This window comes from Gigantopelta aegis, chromosome 12 (assembly GCF_016097555.1).
Source record: "Gigantopelta aegis isolate Gae_Host chromosome 12, Gae_host_genome, whole genome shotgun sequence".
Taxonomy (NCBI): domain Eukaryota; kingdom Metazoa; phylum Mollusca; class Gastropoda; order Neomphalida; family Peltospiridae; genus Gigantopelta; species Gigantopelta aegis.
Genome location: NC_054710.1, coordinates 23,293,252 through 23,310,607, shown reverse-complemented (window position 1 = coordinate 23,310,607; position 17,356 = coordinate 23,293,252).

Here is a 17,356-nt window from a genome sequence, read left to right as displayed (position 1 = left end):
ACACAGGATCGAGTCCCTCCAACGGCATAAGCCAATTTGTGAGGCTAGAAAGGATTTGATTATCCTTTGTGCCAGTGCATTAATATCTATGTATGAAACAGTCAAATCCGATATACATACAATAATTATATAGATATTCATTCATACATCAATACATACATACATGCACATTTTTTATACAACAATTTAATATACATTCATACTACAATAGACATTTTCTATCAATAATAAGTAGAAATAGAATTATCACTATACTGTAGTTTACACACAGACGAACATTTTACATATTTCTCAGAATCGCATCGGCGTAGGTAATAGCCTTTGTAATATTATGTCAACTCTGTTTTGGTCTATTCGAAACTGGGTATCTAAGACTTCAAATGTCTTTTATATATTTGTATTTTAATTATGAATATAACATAATTAATCTTATTATATTACTATCTTAAATTCTATAATTGTTTTTCTTTTGACTTAATTACCGTATTTGTTTTCTTTTTAATGCGTTCTTGTTTCTTCTTTGTTTTTTCTTTTTGTACATTCCCAAAATAAATGTACCACAGTACATGGTTTCTTTTCACAGAATATGCATACAGGTGAGTCAATATATATAATTTTAAACAACCAAATTTTATTTGCTAACATAATAGTATTGATAATTTTATATTGGATCCATGTAAGTCCATGTAAGGGTAAAAACGATAGATATATTCGTGAAAAATTAGCTGCCTTGAAATAGTTCATCATCTATTTCCATCATTCTATCCACAATATTAGTTATAACCCACGTTTAAATGTTTAGTGATTCCTATGCACCTCTATATAGCTGGGAGCCCCTATGTCTATGACCAATATCATGTCCATAGCATCAGCAAAAATATGGCCTATCGTGATGAATAAATTGCCTCTTGATGGTGCCTATAGCGAAGTTCAGTGACACTAACAAATAAATCCGTGTGAAAAGATCAGTTATAATTTGTTCTTCGTGACAGACTAAATGTGTGTATGTTTCGAAAACGTCGCATTCCTAACGAACATTACAGCATATTTTAACCTGGAGTTATTGCAGTGTGGTTAAATCTGTGGATATATAGTCTGCCTAAGCAAGATGTGGTGATAGGTACTCAAGTGGAATTACTATGTAGCGTGGATAACGCACATAACCTGAATACCATCATATACTTTAAACGAGGATCAGTTGGACAGCAGTCTGCTTTATGTCAGATAGAACAAGAAGGCTCAACATGTTCGAGATCAAATTATCCAAACAATGCAGGCTATGATTGTAGTTGTGGTAGCCATACACATCATGACGATTATTCTAAGAAATATTATGAGATGATAATACAAATAGTGAAAATTCAAGACACCGGACCATAGCAGTGCAGAACCTCAAACGTCGTAAGCAACAACGTAACAATTAATGTCCAGTGTGAGTAGCAATATAACTGTGATATAGATTTGTTCCTCGTTAATGCTATTCTATTAACATAATTTAGTATAACAGTGTTCCGTGGAAAACTTCGGTTACACAGACAAGCTGTTAAATCTGTTTCTTATGGTATAGTCTCTTTTATGGTGCCAATTAGCAGGTGGTTTGAAATACAGGATCATAGCCTTTCAATCCTGTACTGAAATAGTAATATACATTTACCAATAATACATTTTTTTCTCTTTCAATGATATTCATTTCTGTTCATATTTAAATTGCATAAATATATTATTGCCTTTATTGCCTTTGTATATATTGTAGAGATAGTTGGAAAACAGGTGACTAATTCATGTGTTTTTCAAAAGCAATAAAGTATGTATCAATCAATCAATCAATCAATGAGTCAATTTTTTAACCAATCACATAATGTTTCACAGTGAACACCAATGCGATAAAATCAATACATTACATGGTTATTTTTACAGTCACAAGAATCGTTAATAGTTGGAAATCGTAACAAGGTTAATCTTTGCATGCATGGGAAACGATATACGAATAACTCAAGAGACATCACTCCTTTAACAAAATAACTGAACATGTTAGTCAACTGTGACTATATAATTAGTGAAAAAGGTTGATTAAAACATACACGCAGACGACATGTACAGGGAGAGACTCATCAATATGCTACAGTACTATATATTATTATTTTAAATGTAAACACGCTAACAAGCAAAATACTATTTTCCTTGGTTTATATCACAAATACAATATTGTCTCTTGGAACAACGTATCAGTATTGAAATAACAATAATCAATTTTTACTGACTGATTCGAGTCTAAATCTTGGTAACAAAGTATTTCTTCAAAGTAGTGTCTGTATTCCTGAAAAGTTAGTTTGGTTTCTTTTACGACATTACTAGCTCACATGAATTTATTAATGATCGGCAAATGGATGTCAAACATTTGGAAATTTTGATTTGTAGTTTTAGAGAGGAAACACGCTATATTTTTTCGTTAGTAGCACGGGATGTTTTGTAACCACCACCCCACAGACAGAATAACATATACCACGGCCTTTGACATACCAGGTGCGGGACGTAGCCCAGTGGTAAAGCGCTCCCTTGATGCGCGGTCGGTTTAGGATCGATCCCCGTCGGTGGTCCCATTGGGCTATTTATCGTTCCAGTCAGTACTCCACAACTGGTGTAACACAGACCGTGGTATGTACTATCCTGTCTGTGAGATGGTGCATATAAAAGATTCCTTGCTGCTAATCGTAAAGAGTAGCCCATGAAGTGGCGACAGCGGGTTTCCTCTCTCTCTCTATCTGTGTGGTCCTTGACCGTATATCTGACGCCATATAACCGTAAATAAATGTGTTGAGCGCGTCGTTAAATCAAACATTTCCTTGACATACCAGTTGTGGTACTCTGGTAGAAACCAAAAATAGTCCAATGAGCTCCCGATGGTGATGAATCTTAGACTGGCCGCGCATCAGGCCTGGCATTCGTTAATAATTTATTCTCCTTATTTCCTGTGTTTCTGTTGTATAATGACTCGAGACAAAACGACTGATCTATAATCTTTCAGATCCACCGACAGTAAAACTAGTGATAAAGGGATATACATCTGGTAACCCAGTGCGAGAGGGAGACGTTCTAAACATGTCCTGTGAAGTAACTGGTGGAAAGCCACCTGTCTCAAACATTACCTTTACGTGTGGTGATATACCAACCAACACGTCAGGAGGCACAAATGGAGCTGCTGTAGTGAGACACATATGGTTCACCGTGAAGAGAGCTGATCATAACCAGACATGTCAGTGTTCAGCGCTATACGTGACAAACTTGTACAACCTCATCACGGAAACTCGTATTTCTGTCATTTGTAAGTGGGTGTAGCAGCCTATTTGGAATCTACTTATGATGTTTAGTTAAAATTGATGATCACATCAGATATAATATGTGAGTTTTAATGATGCTGCTGGATAAGAAACATGAGAAGAGAATAATTGTATTGATGCATCAAAATATGGTTCTATACATGTATGCATTAATGGATGGGTGGATGGATAGATAGATAGATAGATAGATAGATAGATAGATAGATGGATGAATTCATAAATGGGTGGATTGATGAATGGATCGATGGATCTATCGATCGTTTGGATGGATGGATAGATGGATGGATGGGTGGATGAATGGGTGGAGTGGTTATTCGATTAATGGATGAAGAGACCGACGAATGGATTGATTATAATGCATAAAAAAACATAAAAAAGAAATTAATAAACGTCATAATAAAGATGAATACATGAATGTGCCTACCTACCTCCCTATGCATACACACTCTCAAAACAGAACATATGCACGCATACATACACATGCACACTTGCATATAAACATACCATACCATACCATACCATACCATACCTTACCACACCACAACACAACACGCCACACACCACACCATACCATACCATACCATACCATACTGTACCATACTATGCCACTCCACACCACACCACACTACACCATACCATACCATACCATAATATACTGTACCATACATGCCACTCCACACTACACCATACCATACCATACCATACCATACCATACTATACTGTACCATACATGCCACTCCACACTACACCATACCATACCATGCCATACTGTACCATACTATAACACTCCACACCACACCACACTACACCATACCATACCATACCATACTGTACCATACTATACCATACCATACCATACCACACTGTACCATACCATACCACTCCACACCACACCACACTACACCATACCATACCATACTATACCATACCATACCATACCATACCATACCATACCGTACCATACGGTACCATACCATACCATACCGTACCATAATGTGCCATACTATACCACTCCACACCACACTACACTATGTCATAGCATGCATACATATATACACGCGAGCACAAACGAATATGCATATATGCTTTAATTCATACAGATGCTCCAAATGTCACAGTGTACAGCGAATTTAACAGACAAAATAATTCTGTGAAGATAATTTGTGAAGCGAATGGTCGTCCTCCAGAGTACCAGTTTTCCAAATTCACTCACTTTTGGGGAGGACAGAAGATCAGAGAGATAGCTGGGAGGTTAGAGTCGCCAAACAGATATGTCCTCGTTATCCAGCCATACAGCTATAAAGAGTCAGGAACTTACGAGTGTTCTGTGTCAAACAACGTCACAGGTCTAAACAATGAGAAAGAGCAAACAGGAAACCAATCAATTAACATGCATGGTAAGAGGTATTTGTTTTCTATCTCCATCTTTCCTATTACTGCTACTACTACGGAACCAGGGGTGGTGGTCGGTTTTGTAGATTTGGTAAGGAAGAAGTAGTAGCAATAGTAGTAATAGTAGTAGCAGTAGTAATAGTAGTAGTAGTAGTAGCAGTAGTAGTAGTAGTAGTTGTAGCAATAGTAGTAGCAGTAGTAGTAGTAATAGTAGTTGTTGTTGTAGTAGTAGTAGTTGTTGTTGGTGTAGTAGTAATAGTAGTAGCAGTAGTAGTAGTAGTAGTTGTTGCTGTAGCAATAGTAGTAGCAGTAGTAGTAATAGTAGTGATGATGATGATGATGATGATGATGATGATGATATCGTTGAATACGTTTAAAACAAATTTTAAAAGTTTACCACATCTAACACATAGCTGCGATACGCGTGTACTGACATGTTTCTTCCAGATCCTCAAAAATTAAGTTTAAAGATATTTAAAAATAATTTTGGATTAAAACATAATATATTATGTTTGCCTTTACACAGTTAACCCAGACATAAGTTGACAAATTAAAAAAAACAATTGCCAATGATAAATTGTATAGATAATTAATTTCAGGGTGTGTCTGTTTTCTATATAGTTTAATGTTTTTCTTTGTACTGTTTTGTTCTCACAGAGGAAATACGTGATACTCGTCTTTCCCAAATACTAGTCCCCGCTGCTTCAGGGGCTGCAGGCGCTGTGATTCTGTTGGTATTAATTGTTGTAATCGTGTGCATCACTAAGAAGAGAAGAGAGGCCAGGAAAAGTAACTGAACATTTCTATAATATTAGTTCACCCCTGATACACACCTGAGTCCTAATTCACGAAGGTCTGTTAAGCTCTGCTAGACAACGAAGCATCCTCTTTGCAAGTCTTTTAGCATTGCACTGCGAGATCGCAAAGTTGTAGTTGTAAGTTTGTATTTTTGCTTTTTGGTGGTGGCGGTGGTGAGTTTATGTTCGTGTGTGTTTACATGTTTGTGTGTGCGTTTGTGTGAGTAATTGTCTTTATTTGCAGTTTTGTTCTTGCCACTGTGTAAGAGGTTGAAGTTGTTTACTTTGCAGTCGCACATCACGTCATTCATACATACTTTCGTAAAAGCTAATTGTCAATGACGGTTGATTGACATTTTCTGAAGAAAAAAAAATAAGTTTTCTCATTATGGCGAAATAAAAACACGATTAAATGAAACTTTTATCCCATTTGTGTTTGTATATAAATTTCAATCCGATTTCATAAATGTGACTATATCAATCTGCTTTATTTGTATGGCGGGTTTACAGTTAGATTTTTCGTTTGAAGTTATAAGCATTGCTAAATGGGCATTTTCAATAATTTAACATGTTACTGTTAAGTATATTTAAAGTCCAGTGTGCCTTTTATAATTCATATGTTCACTTGCATGAAACACATTAATTCTTAATTAGTTATTTTTAGCCGTATTTTTAATAATAGCATATAACATATACTGACGTCCAAAAGAAACTGTACAAGACTTGAAATTGTCTTACAGAAAACCAACAAACGGGAGTGTGGGATATAAAATTATCATGAAGTTCAACATCTAAACAATGCATCTCGTGACACATGCAGTGTGTTTGTAAGGTGGTTTTTGAACTGGTTCTTTTCGATTAGCAACAATATTTATCAAATTATTCAAATGTTGCATATGTAAAGTTTATTTTGGATGTCAGTATATTTGTACAAACTATCTTGGACAGGTGCTGACAGCGCTGAACATACTTACGTAAACGAAAGCAACAACAGGGCATATCAACATCCAGGTACGTGTGGTATCCATAATGAGACATTTGGTTACTGGATAAATATGGGGAAGACTTCGCTTATTCCACTTTATATGGCAAAATTGGTGCATCTCTAAATTGTTTGTTTTAATAATAGGCAAGCTAAAAGGTTTTTTTTTTTAATGATGTGTTCATCATCGGCTATTAGATGTCAAACATTTAGTAATTCTGACTTCTGAGAGAGAATCCGATACATTTTCCGATTAGTAGCAAGGGGTCTTTTATATGCACCATCCCACAGACAGGAAAAACGTACCACATTGTATACACCAGTCGTGGCGCACTGGCTGCGACGAGAACTAGACCAATGGTCCCACTGACGGTGATCGATCCTACACCAAACACCAAGCAGAACTCACAGATTTAGATATATATTTATATCTTTGTCGTCAGTTATATCACATAAGTTCACCTGATTAAATAATATAACTTCACACGGGAGGGGGTGGACGTAGCCCAGTGGTATAGCGCTTGCTTGATGTGCGGTCGGTGTGGGATCGATCTCCGTCGGCGGGTCCATTGGGCTATTTCTCGTTCAAGCCAGTGCTCTACGGCTGGTATATCAAATACCGTTGTATGTGCTATCCTGTCTGTGAGATGGTGCATATAAAAGATCCCTCGCTGCATTAGGAAACATGTAACGGGTTTACTCTGGTGACTACGTGTCAGAATTACTAAATGTTTGACATCCAATGGCCGATGATTAATATATCAATGTGCTGTAGTGGTGTCGGTAACCAACTTTTTTTTTATAGGAGGGTTCGGCTAAAGGTCGATAATATGCAGTACATATACAGTCTTAAGTCACCGATATTAGTCTAATTCACAAGTTACGTAAATAAAATTTCTGTTTTGCATAAAATGATTGGTTTTTTAACCTCCTACAAACATGCAGACGACCAGAAACACAATGGATTTGCTAAATTTGATACCTTAAGCCTTAAACCTTTTTTTAGAAAGAATTTCTGTTGACTTGCTGCTTATGAGATTCGTATAAATGGATTGATGTTTCTTATGTTTTTGTGATGAAAGACAATCATCTTTACTTCATGGAGAGGGATGAACCAGCACACGGCGAGGCTTCGAGTACGTAGAACATATATCTTTCAAATTAATGTATGTTTTCAGGAAATTAGTCTGTGATGCTATTTTTGTTACCATCAAGCACAGTATGACTTGTATTCTTTGATCAGCAACAGAAAAACGTTTATATTAAGGTATCTTCCTATGTTTTAGAGTACAATTTATTTGATTTGCAACAGGAAAACGTTTATATTGTGGTATCTTCCTATGTTTTAGAGTATAAAGTCTGTGATTAGCAACAGGAAAACGTTTATATTAAGGCATATTCCTGTGTTTTAGAGTACAGTTTTTATTAGCAATAGGAAAACGTTTATAGTAAGGCATTTTCCTATGTTTTAGTGTACAAATTCTTTGATTAGTAACAGAAAAACGATTATATTAAGGCATCTTCCTATGTTTTAGAGTACAAATTCTTTGATTAGCAACAGAAAAACGTTTATATTAAGGTGTCTTCCTATGTTTTAGAGTACAAATTCTTTGATTAGCAACAGAAAAACGTTTATATTAAGGTGTCTTCCTATGTTTTAGAGTACAAATTCTTTGATTAGCAACAGAAAAACGTTTATATTAAGGTGTCTTCCTATGTTTTAGAGTACAAATATGAGGATCATGCAAAATATCGTAGAACTAGGTACTGAAAGTGATCACAGACTAAATGTCTCTACAATACTTTTCAATATAAGCATTAGTGGCGTAACAATTCATCGAACTATCGATATGTTGCAATAGTCAGTGCATCAGTAGCAATGCATCGATAGTTAATTCCACTATCGATAACTATCGCAATTGCTGGCTCAACTATCAATACTATAAATTACGTGATTAGCAACTGAAAAACGTGTATATTAAGGTATCTTCCTATGTTTGAAAGTACAAATTATCTGATTAGCAACTGAAAAAGGTTTATATTAAGTAATCTTCACCACGAAAACATATGATATCGCCTGCTATTCAGATATTCGCCTTGAGTTCTCATTAATTTGCAATTTAAAAAAAAAATGGTTTCAATTATTTATTTAACAAATATTTTTAATAGTTGAAACCTACTTTTGAAAAAAAGAAAAGAAATCAAGCCATTTAAACTTTAATTCTGAAATATATATTTTTTTTCTAGTAATGAAAGAAAATGACATTTATAACCTTGAAACCGCTGAAGATAGAGAGAATGTAGCAGTACAGCCAGAAGATGTAAGTGCTATGTATACCTTCGTCAACAAAGATCGTAAAACTGCAGACGGCAACAACACCGGAGAAAAAGAACAATCAATTGGCGAAACGTATGCTGTCGTTAGGAAGAAGGCTACAGGCGTTACGAAACACAAAACGACCAATGGGAAGTCCGGAGACAACGAGGTTTTAGACGACGTTTCCAACATGTATACACAAGTAAACAAAAAGAAAAAAGAAACAAAAAGATATTAAACGGAAAGGTGAGCCATTGTTTTATTTATCCTTTCTTTAATCTTTTTTTTTAGCATGAGTTCGAACCGTACCCCTTCCCCCTCAATGGTTATGGTAGGTTTAGGGATAGGGTTAGGATTAGTCTTTAGAGCCTTTGATATAGAGGAGTACGTGTCGAAATCTTTCCCTTTTTTTCTGTTTTGTGTTCGTTTCCTTTGATGTTCACAGTGAGCGTCATATAGCTCAATGGTGGAACGTTCGTCTGAGCTGCGAGGAATCAGGAGGCACAGGATCGATTCCTGTTGATGAACTCTGATTTTTCGCCATCTCAGTCTGTACACAGACTACTGTTGTCGGTTCCAAGGGTGGTGGGGGTGAGGTGTCACAGCGGTCCCGTTACTCCCCCACACTCGTTTGAACTGCTATTGTTAATACATAAAAGTAATAAATCATCATCCAGAAAATAAAATAAAGCCCTGGACAGATTCGAGATCAGTCATCGACGATGTATAATGGAACCGCGTCTCTCGTGCTAGGTTACAACTACCAAATGTTAGACGGAGTCGTCTAACTCGCCAATCTCTCGACTTCTACGACTGTCCTGTAGCTAGTATGAGCCTAGGAAAAGCATCTTTATGTTAAAGTTGTCCAGGGGAGCATGCGTTCGGAGCCCCCACCCCACTCCAAAAGATATCCTGTTTATATCCTCATTTAACTTGGGTAAACTCAGTCTTGTGTTTTTCATAATTTTGTTATCATACTTTATAAAACCCTGGATCCGCCCCTGACGTAGATCGTCGTATTTCAATTGCGTGTAGAGAGGGTCTAGACTGTGGCCAGCGACGTTTTTAGAGGGGTCGGATCATCGACCATCTCCCCGGACAAATATATCAAAATAAATTCGTTTCGAGCCGGTTCGGGTGGTGGGTGCGAAAAACCCCTCTGACGGCAGGACTGTGTACACTCGTGTCTATGGGGAAATAAGATTCCCTGATGCTTTTTGAGTGTCGAAATAGCCATATTTTTAATATTAAGGGCCAAATTTACAAAGCCAGTGTGTGTGTGTGTGTGTGTGTGTGTGTGTGTGTGTGTGTGTGTGTGTGTGTGTGTGTGTGTGTGTGTGTGTGTGTGTTACACGCGTGCAACTACATGTATAAACAATTACAATGCTTAAACACTTGCGTCTAAGAAAAACAAGCTTCGTATATTCGGCCTCAAAATTATTACAACTGAGTTCGAGTGTCATCTAACGTAGCCATTTTCTGTTTATACTTGAGAATAGGCTAAAGCGAGGTTAGTGCTACACACTTTCAGTTTTATACAACCAAACGGCTGACCCTACAAGTTGTATTTTCCTTATTTCCCTTGCGTCATTCATTGAATATGTTTTGGGTTTTTTTGGGGGGCGGTTGTTTGTTTTGGGGGGAAGGTGTGTGCTCTTCTTTCCTGTTACAACAAGAGCCCCCCCCCCACACACACACACACACACACACACATTTTGCGATAGTTATAATTTTATTATATATTAATTTTAATTTTTTATCCCTCTCCAAACCTACCCCAAGGTTCCCTTGACATTCCACCACATGTCTGTGGCCATGATGTGGACAGGCTGGCGGGGCGGGGGCCTGTAGTCATGATGTGGACAGGCTGGCGGGGCGGGGGCCTGTAGTCATGATGTGGACAGGCTGGCGGGGGCTTGTGGCGATGATGTGGACAGACTGGCGCGGGCCTGTGACTATGATGTGGACAGGCTGGCGGGGGCCTGTAGCCATGATGTGTACAGGCTGGCGGGGGCCTGTAGCCATGATGTGGACAGGCTGGCGGGGGCCTGTGGCCATGATGTGGACAGGCTGGCGGGGGCCTGTGACCATGATGTGGACAGGCTGGCGGGGGCCTGTGGCCATGATGTGGACAGGCTGGCGGGGGCCTGTGGCCATGATGTGGACAGGCTTGCGGGGGCCTGTAGTCATGATGTGGACAGGCTGGCGGGGGCCTGTAGCCATGATGTGGACAGGCTGGCGGGGCGGGGGCCTGTAGCCATGATGTGGACAGGCTGGCGGGGCGGGGGCCTGTGGCCATGATGTGGACAGGCTGGCGGGGCGGGGGCCTGTGGCCATGATGTGGACAGGCTGGCGGGGCGGGGGCCTGTAGTCATGATGTGGACAGGCTGGCGGGGCGGGGGTCTGTGGCCATGATGTGGACAGGCTGGCGGGGGCCTGTAGCCATGATGAGGACAGGCTGGCGGGGCGGAGCGGGGGCCTGTAGTCATGATGTGGACAGGCTGGCGGGGGCCTGTGTGATGTGGACAGGCTGGCGGGGCGGATGTAGTGATGTGGACAGGCTGGCGGGGGCCTGTAGCCATGATGAGGACAGGCTGGCGGGGCGGAGCGGGGGCCTGTAGTCATGATGTGGACAGGCTGGCGGGGGCCTGTAGCCATGATGTGGACAGGCTGGCGGGGGCCTGTAGCCATGATGTGTACAGGCTGGCGGGGGCCTGTAGCCATGATGTGTACAGGCTGGCGGGGGCCTGTAGCCATGATGTGGACAGGCTGGCGGGGGCCTGTGGCCATGATGTGGACAGGCTGGCGGGGGCCTGTGACCATGATGTGGACAGGCTGGCGGGGGCCTGTGGCCATGATGTGGACAGGCTGGCGGGGGCCTGTGGCCATGATGTGGACAGGCTTGCGGGGGCCTGTAGTCATGATGTGGACAGGCTGGCGGGGGCCTGTAGCCATGATGTGGACAGGCTGGCGGGGCGGGGGCCTGTAGCCATGATGTGGACAGGCTGGCGGGGCGGGGGCCTGTGGCCATGATGTGGACAGGCTGGCGGGGCGGGGGCCTGTGGCCATGATGTGGACAGGCTGGCGGGGCGGGGGCCTGTAGTCATGATGTGGACAGGCTGGCGGGGCGGGGGTCTGTGGCCATGATGTGGACAGGCTGGCGGGGGCCTGTAGCCATGATGAGGACAGGCTGGCGGGGCGGAGCGGGGGCCTGTAGTCATGATGTGGACAGGCTGGCGGGGGCCTGTGACCATGATGTGGACAGGCTGGCGGGGGCCTGTAGCCATGATGTGGACAGGCTGGCGGGGGCCTGTAGTCATGATGTGGACAGGCTGGCGGGGCGGGGGCCTGTGGCCATGATGTGGACAGGCTGGCGGGACGGGGGCCTGTAGTCATAATGTGGACAGGCTGGCGGGGCGGGGGCCTGTAGTCATAATGTGGACAGGCTGGCGGGGCGGGGGCCTGTAGTCATGATGTGGACAGGCTGGCGGGGGCTTGTGGCCATGATGTGGACAGACTGGCGCGGGCCTGTGACCATGATGTGGACAGGCTGGCGGGGGCCTGTAGCCATGATGTGGACAGGCTGGCGGGGGCCTGTAGCCATGATGTGTACAGGCTGGCGGGGGCCTGTAGCCATGATGTGGACAGGCTGGTGGGGGCCTGTGGCCATAATGTGGACAAGCTGGCGGGGGCCTGTGGCCATGATGTGGACAGGCTGGCGGGGGCCTGTAGCCATGATGAGGACAGGCTGGCGGGGCGGGGCGGGGGCCTGTAGCCATGAGTGGCGGGGGCCTGTAGCCATGATGTGGACAGGCTGGCGGGGGCCTGTGGCCATGATGTGGACAGGCTGGCGGGGCGGGGGCCTGTAGTCATGATGTGGACAGGCTGGCGGGGCGGGGGCCTGTGGCCATGATGTGGACAGGCTGGCGGGGCGGGGGCCTGTGGCCATGATGTAGACATGCTGGCGGGGCGGGGGCCTGTAGTCATGATGTGGACAGGCTGGCGGGGCGGGGGCCTGTGGCCATGATGTGGACAGGCTGGCGGGGCGGGGGCCTGTAGTCATGATGTGGACAGGGCTGTAGTCATGGGGACAGGCGGGGGGCGGGGGCTGTGGCCATGATGTGGACAGGCTGGCGGGGCGGGGGCCTGTAGTCATGATGTGGACAGGCTGGCGGGGCGGGGGCCTGTGACCATGATGTGGACAGGCTGGCGGGGACCTGTAGCCATGATGTGGACAGGCTGGCGGGGGTCTGTAGTCATGCTGTGGACAGGCTGGCGGGGGCCTGTAGCCATGATGTGGACAGGCTGGCGGGGGCCTGTAGTCATGATGTGGACAGGCTGGCGGGGCGGGGGCCTGTGACCATGATGTGGACAGGCTGGCGGGGGCCTGTAGTCATGATGTGGACAGCCTGGCGGGGGCCTGTAGCCATGATGTGGACAGGCTGGCGGGGCAGGGGCCTGTAGTCATGATGTGGACAGGCTGGCGGGGCAGGGGCCTGTAGTCATGCTGTGGACAGGCTGGCGGGGGCCTGTAGTCATGATGTGGACAGCCTGGCGGGGGCCTGTAGTCATGATGTTGACAGGCTGGCGGGGCAGGGGCCTGTAGTCATGATGTGGACAGGCTGGCGGGGGCCTGTAGCCATGATGTGGACAGGCTGGCGGGGGCCTGTAGCCATGATGTGGACAGGCTGGCGGGGGCCTGTAGTCATGATGTGGACAGGCTGGCGGGGCGGGGGCCTGTGGCCATGATGTGGACAGGCTGGCGGGGCGGGGGCCTGTGGCCATGATGTGGACAGACTGGCGGGACGGGGGCCTGTGGCCATGATGTGGACAGGCTGGCGGGGCGGGGGCCTGTGGCCATGATGTGGACAGGCTGGCGGGGGCCTGTAGCCATGATGTGGACAGGCTGGCGGGGCGGGGGCCTGTAGTCATGATGTGGACAGGCTGGCGGGGCGGGGGCCTGTGGCCATGATGTGGACAGGCTGGCGGGGGCCTGTAGCTATGATATGGACAGGCTGGCGGCTATTTTTCGTTCCAGTCAGGGCACCACGACTGGTATATCAAAGGCAGTGGTATCTGCTATCCTGTCTGTGGGATGGTGCATATAAAAGATCCCTTGCCACTAATGGAAACATGTAGCGGGTTCCCTCTCCAAGACTTACAAAATGTTTGACATCCAGTAGCCGATGATTAATGCACCAAAGTGGTGTCGTTAAACAAAACAAACTTCTTTTTTTGTTTCAGGCGAAGCTGAAGGTGATGATGTGGAATACGTCAACATTCCGAGCGAGTCTTCTGACGTCTACCAAAACACGTGACCTGTCCAAGACGACATTGACAGAGTTATCGGTCTTGATCATTTCTACTTGGACTCAAATTTCAAAACGAGAGAATAATAGAATATATAACACATTAACAAAAGAATAGAAATCACCTGTCTAGTATAGACTAAACTGTCAGAAAGTGTTTATGGAAGCTTACCATCACGACCTTGACAAGCGTATTTTGGAGCCCACTTACAAACTGGACTATTATGTTAAAGAGACATTATATATGTATATATTAAACACACACACACACACACACACACACGCGCGCGCGCGCGCATGCACACATGTTACTATTCTATTCTATTTTGTATATATACATTTCTCAAAGTTATCTAAGAATCACTATTTTTACCATGTACAATTATAAATATATTTTACAACTGTTTCTTGATATTATATCATTATATACTATTTTATACTACATTTGTTACTTTTATACATCGATAAATTCCTAAAAAATGAGAAACAATTCTTATAATTACAAACAGTACAAGAAGTGTACCTTAAAACACTCAAAAATAATTTCTTTCGTTCTTACCGTCAACCATGTTCTGTAAATAAGCGTAGGAATACATGTATACATACTATTGGATGTTTTGCGGGGTTTTTTTAACAGAATAAAAACAAATAAAAAATATATTGTATTTTTTTTTTTTTTTATAACATGAATATATCATCCAGTTTCACTTATTTTTTTATTGAGAAAACAGGTCACTTCCTTGTTCTATTTTTAAAACGATCACTGAACTGGGTCATTGGGCTAAATAGTTCCAATCGATCTTGGTCTTCCGTGATGACGTATTTTTATGAGGTTTATGGAAGGATAACGCTTGGTTTTTTAGTGACGTCAGCCAATCAGAATACAGTAAATCGTATAAATTCGAAAAGTTTGTAATTATATATATATATATATATATATATATATATATATATATATATATATATATATAGATATAGATATATATTGCATATATATATTGCTCAAGGTTTGCTTAGAATCACTATTCTGTTTATCATATTTGTAAAAACTACCCCGATATTAAGACCACCCCACCATTAAGACCAATTTTAATAAGTCCCGCCGATGGTCGCAATAGCGGGGTTTCACTGTATATATATTTCACGGCTGTTTTTTGATTTTACATTATTAAATTTTTCGACTATTACTTGATATTACATGATTTGGAAATGTTATGTATTTTTAATTTGTGAACACAACAACTTCATAATCCATGGGCATCGCAAGCGAGAGTGAGGGCATGGGGTATTGTCTATCCAGCTATGAAGATAATCATAATTATTATGGGATTGTTTTGTCTTTGTGTCTCATGTTGTTGTATTGTCAGGGCTTGTAGAATTTGTATAAAATCCACTAGCCATGAGATCAGTGACTTAAAAAAATTACAGCCACGATTAAAATTCACTAGACCTACTTTACTTTAAGTCAATACAATTTTACTAAATATTAGTAATAATCAGATATCTCACCTAAAGAGGAAGATACAGCTTTAAAATTCTAACATTGGGGGGTTGGGGTGGGGGCAGAATATTAATTTTTACAAAATAGACTTAACTGCAATATCTGACCATTTTTTTTCACTAGCCGTTGGGCATGGCAATAGTAATTATGTACTATCCCAACATTGAATATCACTAGCCATGGGAGTGGGGCTACCATAATCTAGAAGCCCTGTACTAGCCCAACATTGAATATCACTAGCCGTGGGAGTGGGGCTACCATAATCTAGAAGCCCTGTACTAGCCCAACATTGAATATCACTAGCCGTGGGAGTGGGGCTACCATAATCTAGAAGCCCTGTACTAGCCCAACATTGAATATCACTAGCCGTGGGAGTGGGGCTACCATAATCTAGAAGCCCTGTACTAGCCCAACATTGAATATCACTAGCCGTGGGAGTGGGGCTACCATAATCTAGAAGCCCTGTACTAGCCCAACATTGAATATCACTAGCCGTGGGAGTGGGGCTACCATAATCTAGAAGCCCTGGTTGTTTTTATTGTTGAACTACTTAAAGGGACAGACCCTAGTTTCAACCCGTGAAAATTAACACTAAGTTTAGTCAATCTACAAATCTGTAACACATTTGAATAAAGTTACAATTGAGTGAAACATGAGTTTGTGACTTTAAAATGGTGAAATACCCTTTAAAACCTTTCATAGCTGTTACTTCTCAGACGCACGTGCGTTTTTTAAATATGATAAATGCATTTTGTGATATTAAAAACATCAGGATGACCAAAAACACTTCGAATGTACGGAAATGGATAATGTAAACCATAAAATCTAAGTAAAGTATAATTTCAGTTATCAAAATCGGCTATAATAGTAAAAAATATGCCTTAGTGTTTAAAAACTAGGGTATGTCCCTTTAATAATTCATTATAATTCTGCATAATGCATAATAGTGTGTGTATGTATATAATGTACATACGTGTATTGAATATCTGTCTCTGTCTGTCTGACTGGGTTAATAACCAACAACAGTGTTCTAATAGACTATAATTTATAAATACAAATTTATGCGTGTTTTTGTTACTTGTTTTGTTTGTTTGTTGTTGTTGTTTTGCTTTGTTTTTAATTTTGTGGTGTTGTTGGGGTTTTACGGGGTCGGATGTGTTTTGTTTTTTGTTCTATTCTGATTGGTTAGGTTTTTCCCTTTCCAACCAGTGCTCCACGGCAGGTATATCAAACGTGTTGAATGTGGAAAACTGTGAGAAACGGATCCCTTTATGTTAATGAACAAATGTTGCGGGCTTTCTCTAAGACTACGTATCACGATTATCAAATGTTTGACATCCACTAGCCGATGATTAATAAATCGGTGTGCTCTAGTGGTGTCGTTAAACAAACGTTGCGGACTTCCTCTACGACTACGTATCACGATTATCAAATGTTTGACATCCACTAGCCGATGATTAATAAATCAGTGTGCTCTAGTGTTGTCGTTAAACAAAACAAGCGCCACCTTCCATCAGTGATTGGGAGCTGGATCTAGTCCAGTCTGTAGAGCGCTCGCCTGAGATGCTGGAGTCGTAGGATCAAATCTCTGGGTGAACCTATTCTCTGACTTGTGTTTTCTTTTGGACCAAACCAGTGCCCCATGACTGGTGTATCAATGTCTGTGGTATGTGCTGCCCAGTCTGTTGAAACGTGCTGATATAAGATCCATTGCTGTTGA